The 6,138-nt window shown below is 46.9% G+C and overlaps 1 non-coding gene across 1 annotated transcript; it reads left to right on the forward strand.

Moving 5' to 3' along the window:
• Window positions 1-765: 765 nt before the first annotated feature.
• Window positions 766-847, forward strand: TRNAS-CGA (transfer RNA serine (anticodon CGA)). Its single transcript has one exon. It is a non-coding gene; the product is annotated as a tRNA-Ser (tRNA).
• Window positions 848-6,138: the final 5,291 nt, after the last annotated feature.

Consider the following 6,138-nt stretch of genomic DNA (forward strand, 5'->3'; position numbering starts at 1 on the left):
CCCGCCGCCGCGGCCGCCGCCTCCCGCCGCCTGGGCCGGCCCCGGCCGGCGCAGCGCCCCCTGCCGGCCGGTCGGGCACGGCGACGGCCAAGCGCCGGGCGCGGGACCCACTCTGGCGGTCTCCCCGGCGGCGGCGGCGGCGGTGGTGGCGGCGGAGGCGACGGGAGCGTTGGGGAGGCAGCCGCTTCCTGGAGGGGGCGCCCACTCCCCTGAGATCGTTCTGTGCCCGACGCGAAGCCTTTCCTCCCCCTTTGCCTCTCAGCCCAGGGAATGGGGAACCTTTCTATTCCTACCCCAAGGGGACGCCCCCAGCTCACAGCACATTCCCAACCCCTCATGGAGTCCTTAATTCCAAGGAACCCCAGACCCCTTTCCCCAAGAACTTCCTCTCTTTCATCCATCCCCAGAAGTTCCCCTTTTCAACTCTTCCTGAGTCTCCCTCAGCACCCCTCTCACTCCTTAACCCGAGGAGTCCTCTAGCCGCTACCCTGGGTCCCAGTCCCTTCCCTCCAACTGCTTCCTTCACAGGCCTCGCCATCGTTTTCTAAATAGCATACGCTCTTTAAGACCCCTCTTCCCTCCCTGAGTCACCCGGTCCACCCGACTGTTCTTTGAGTGGCATAGAAGCGAGGTAAGGGGCGAAGGGCGGGGGTCCCAGGATACACATCCTGTATGTGGTCGGAGTCGGCTTCCCATTGCCACACTCCCTCCCTGGTCGCAGTGCAGACCCCTTCTGTAAGCGCGCGGCAAAACATAGTTTTGGAAGTCACGGTGGCCGAGTGGTTAAGGCGTTGGACTCGAAATCCAATGGGGTTTCCCCGCACAGGTTCGAATCCTGTTCGTGACGGCCGCTTTTTTTCCCTCTCCCTCTCCTTCAGGATACGTAAAAGGAACTCCCCTCGCACGTGTCTTTCCAGCATTTACCTTTCTGTGTCAGAAATAGCTGAGAGGTCTCACCCCTGGATTGGGACGGATGGAGGTGATCATGGGAAGCTTAATTTGCACAACTGTATCGGCTGCTAGGATACTGGACACCTTCGCAGTTCTGTAACTTCAGGTTTGTTAGAGCTTTGACACACGTTTCATTCTTGGGGAAGGGAATAGCAAAGGATTTGGCTGAAGAAGGGTTAGGTTTTTGGAAATCTGAATGCCTCCTGTGCTGTAATAGTTAAAATTAGAATTTCCAGGAAGAGAGGGCATCTCTGGATTTCATGACCAGAAGTCTGATTATCACTGAGACCCAGGAAAAAGCATACTCTCATTTGGATTTCTTTGAGGAGGCGCATCTCAGAAATCACTGGGCTAGGAGGGAGTAGCCTGTCAAACATAACAGCTTATGTTATGAAACATAATGGCTGGAGCTGGAGTGTGGGGAGATAACACTTTTTACTGAATGCTCATTATGTGCTAAGTACTGTTCTAAATTTTCTGTGTATTAACCGGGTTAGGGAATTAATTCCTTCTCTGACCTCTAACCCTCCTGTACTCACCTTACTGGGTTCTTCCTCCCCCCCACCCCCACCCCCACCAATTTCTGATCATAGGAAATATCTGGGATACTTGTTGAGGATGTTCTTTTTGTATTTCATTTCTTGCACAGCAGCATCTTCTCCAAGATGAATCTCCCCAAGTGCAGGGAGTTCAGTAGTAATTCATAGAGCTTTCCCCACACTTACACTTTGCAGTTTCCTGCCTTCATACCCTTTTTCATGCTCTTCTCTCCGAGATCACCCTCACCACTGTACCCTTCCCTCCTTCATACCCCATCATTTATCCCTTCCCATCCTGCACATCCTTTCATCTTTCCTCCTTGAAGCTCTTGATTCCTCCAGCTGGAACCCATCATTCTACCACCACCATCCACCTGGTTGCATGCAAGGAATCTCCTTTGACACACTTCTGTAAGAATTCAAAGTTATATTTATTCTGCTTCCTAAATATGTCTTAAGTCTGTCCATTTTTTTCAGGGTGAGGGCAGGCTAGACCCACTACTTGCTGGGGCCTTCATGAGGAAAGTAGGGTTATGAGGACCACATGAGTTAATATATGGAAAGCTGCACTAAAGCATCCAGTCGTAGCCAGAGACCTTAAACCCTTTCATGGCTGCTTTTTGGGTTTCCTGACCTGGTCCCTTTTCACTAACCATTCTTTCACATTCACTACATTCTATCCACTGGCATTCCTGGTATAGTATTTGTCTGTGTTCATTCTGTTCTCCGCCTGAAATAATCTTTCTCATCTTCACCTTCTACTCAACCTCTACTTCAATGTCAGTTGTCCTGAGAAGTCTTCTCTAGTTACTTGTCACCTACAATACCCCAATCTTCCCCAGTAGGACATAAATTCCTGGCACATATAAGCCACTCAATTAAAAAAAAAAAATCTTTGTTGAGTAAATGGATGTGTGGGTGTGTGTGTGTGGGTGTGTGTGTCTATGTCTATGTGTCTGTGTGTCTGTGTTTAATGTCTATTTTGAGAGAGAGAGAGAGAGAGAGGGAGAGCGTGAGTGGGGAAGGGGCAGAGAGGGAGAACCCCAAGTAGGCTCCACATTGTCAGCACAGAGCCCAATGCAGGGCTAGGTCCTACCAACCATAAGATCATGACCTGAGCTGAGTGAGCCAAGATCAAGAGCTGGATACTCAACTGACTGAGCTACCCAGGTGCCCCTCGATGTGTTTTTACAGTAGTTACGTATACATGTTTTAATCTTCATTCAGATTGGACTGTAAGCTTCTTGAGAGTTTGGACTGTGTATTTTGTTTTTTTTTGTATTTCCTTTACTAGGTTTTTATACACAGATGTGAGCAAATATGTAGTGAATGAGTTAATAAACTAACAGGCTCAGTACTCAAGCTTCCTACCAAATGCCATTTTGCGCATGCTCTCAGATTTAAATGTCTGGAGAGTCAAGACCAAAATTGACCAGCAGAGGGCAACCAACAACTATATTGTGAAGGGAAGAAGGCACCATGGCTTACAAAATGGAGGATCTGGACGGAAAAGCTAGCAGAGGTTGTTTGGTGTTTGGAGATCATACCTTTCGCTCTCAAATATTTTCCCTGTAACTGTCATAGGTGAGAGGCCAAGGTTTCAAACCTTCATGTACAATAGATAAATTTCTACCATCCCCACCGCCCACCTGAACTCCTCTCAATTCCTTCACTTTACCCCTTTTATCCCAACAAATCCCCTATCCTTATACCTTTCCTTGACTTATATGATCAGGTCCCCCCAGGCATTCTGTAGTTTCTGGCTTGGTATTTGACTTTGCTCATTTGCCCTAAAGTTACCTTCTCCACGTAGGCTTGTAAAGCCCACCCATTTCAAAGTCCTAAGGAAACTTACATAAACATCCTTCCATAACACATTCAAATTGCACAGGATCAATCCATTAAATCAGAACAAAACTACACCTTTATTTGACAGTTCCAAATCATCACGTTGTTTTCTACTTCCTTCTATTTTTTCTTTAGATTATTTTATTTTATTTAAAAATTAAAAAATTTAACATTTATTCATTTTTGAGAGACAGAGAGCGAGCGGGGGAGGAGCAGAGAGAGAGGGAGACACAGAATCTGAAGCAGGTTCCAGGCTATGAGCTGGCAGCACAGAGCTCAATGCGGGGCTCAAACTCACTGACCACGAGATCATGACCTGAGCCGAAGTCCAACGCCTAACCGACTGAGCCACCCAGGTGCCCCTTATTTAAAATTTTTTAATGGGGCACCTGGGTGGCTCAATTGGTTAAGCATTGGACTTCAACTTAGGTCATGATTTCACGATTCTTGAGTTCAAGACCCGAGTCTAGCTTTGCGCTGATAGCTCAGAGTGTGGAGCCTGCTTCAAATTCTGTGTCTCCCTCTCTCTCTGCCCCTCCCCCACTCACACTCTGTCTCTCCCTCTCTCTCAAAAATAAACACAAAAAAGTGTTTTATTTTTTTTATTTTTATTTAAAAAAAAATTTTTTTTTAACGTTTATTTATTTTTGAGACGAGAGAGACAGAGCATGAATGGGGGAGGGTCAGAGAGAGGGAGACACAGAATCCGAAACAGGCTCTGGGCTGTCAGCACAGAGCCCGACGCGGGGCTCGAACTCACAGACCGCGAGATCATGACCTGAGCCGAAGTCGGCCGCCCAACTGACTGAGCCACCCAGGCGCCCCAAAAGTGTTTTAAATAAAATAAAAATTTTATAATGCTTATTTATCCTTTGAGAGAGACTCAGAGTGTGTGGGGGGGGGGGGGGAGGGGCAGACAGGGAGACAAAGAATCCTAAGCAGTCTCCAGGCTCTGAGCTGTCAGCACAGAGCCCGATGCAGGGCCCGAACCCATGAATGGTGAGATCATGACCTGAGCTGAAGTCAGATGCTTAACCAACTAAGCCACCCATCTCTACACCTCCACCCATCTCTACACCTATCATGGGGCTTGAACTCACAACCCCAAGATCAAGAGTTGCATACTCCACCAACTGAGCCAGCCAGGCATCTCTACTTCTGTTTTTTGAATAAAATGTATACTCTCTGCCTCTAGCTTCTTACTACCTTAATACACTGTTGTGAAAACCTTTGCTAACTTTGAAAACTTCAATTTCTTTTTTTTTTTTTTTAATGTTTATTTTTGAGAAAGACAGAGAGAGTGTGAAAGGAGGAGGGGCAGAGAGAGAGGGAGACACAGAGTCTGAAGCAGGCTCCAGGCTCTGGGCTGTCAGTGCAGAGCCCAACGCTGGGCTCGAACTCATAAACTGAGATCATGACCTGAGCTAAAGTTGGATTCTTTTTTTTTTAATTTTTAAAAAATATTTATTTTTGAGAGAGACAGCATGAGCAGGGGAGGGGTAGAGAGAGAGACACACACAGAATCCGAAGCAGGCAGGCTCCAGGCGCTGAGCTGTCAGCACAGAGCCTGACATGGAGCCTGAACCCACAGACTGTGAGATCATGATCTGAGCTGAAGTTGGATGCTCAACCAACTGAGCCACCCAGGTGCCCCTGAAACCTTCAGTTTCTTAATGTTTATTTTTGAGAGAGTGAGGGGGGGGGGCAGGGGAGAGAGGGGGACAGAGAATCTGTCGCTGACAGCAGCGAGCCAGATGTGGGGCTTGAATTCACGAACCAAGAGATCATGACCTGAGCTGAATTCGGATGCTCAACCGACTGAGCCACCCAGGAGCCCTGAAATCATTTTTCTTTCTTTCTTTTCTTTCTTTCTTTCTCTTTCTTTCTTTCTTTTTCTTTCTTTTCTTTCTTTCTTTCTCTCTCTCTCTTTCTTTCTTCTTTCTTTCCTTTCCTTCCTTTCCTTCCTTTCTTTCTTTTTTTCTCTCTCCCTCCCTCTCTTTTTCTTTCTTTTTTCCTTCCTTTCTTTTTTTTAAACTTTTAAAAATGTTTATTTTTGAGAGAGAGACAGAGTGCGAACAGGGGAGGAGCAGAGAGAGACACAATCTGAAACAGGCTTCAAGCTCTGAGCTGTCAGCACAGAGCTCGATACGGGGCTCAAACTCACGAACCATATTATGACCTGAGCCAAAGTCATATCTTTTTTTTTTTTTTTAAATGTTTTAATGTTTATTTATTTTTGACAGAGAGAGAGAGACGAGCGTGAGCGGGGGAGGGGCAGAGAGAGAGAGAGGGAGACACAGAATTGGAAGCAGGCTCCAGGGTCTGAGATGTCAGCACAGAGCCTGATGCGGGCCTCGAACTCACAGACGGAGAGATCATGACCTGAGCAGAAGTCGGATGCTCAACCAACTGAGCCACCCAGGCGCCCCAGAGCCAAAGTCATATCTTAACTGACTGAGCCAACCCAGGTGCCCCCGAAACTATTGATTTCTTATTGGACTTCAGAGACACTCACTGTACTCTCTTTTCTTAGAACATTGTTTCTCCATCTCATTTGTTTTCTCCCTCCTTCTGTGGAATTCTGCCAAAAGCTCCATTCTTTTTCCTACTCCAAGACAAAAATCCCAAGCCAAACTGTGGTCCTGTACCTTCAGCTACCTATGACTGCATAGTTGACCTAATGTCACCCAAAACACAAACTGCTCCTTTCCCAAGATGACATTCTCGACTTTTCCCATTTCTGTTAATACTATTCTCTCAATTCCATCTAGTTTCCAATCTTAAGAATCTGACATTTTCT

The sequence above is a fragment of the Panthera uncia genome, chromosome B4 (genome assembly GCF_023721935.1).
Source record: "Panthera uncia isolate 11264 chromosome B4, Puncia_PCG_1.0, whole genome shotgun sequence".
NCBI classification, from domain to species: Eukaryota; Metazoa; Chordata; class Mammalia; order Carnivora; family Felidae; genus Panthera; species Panthera uncia.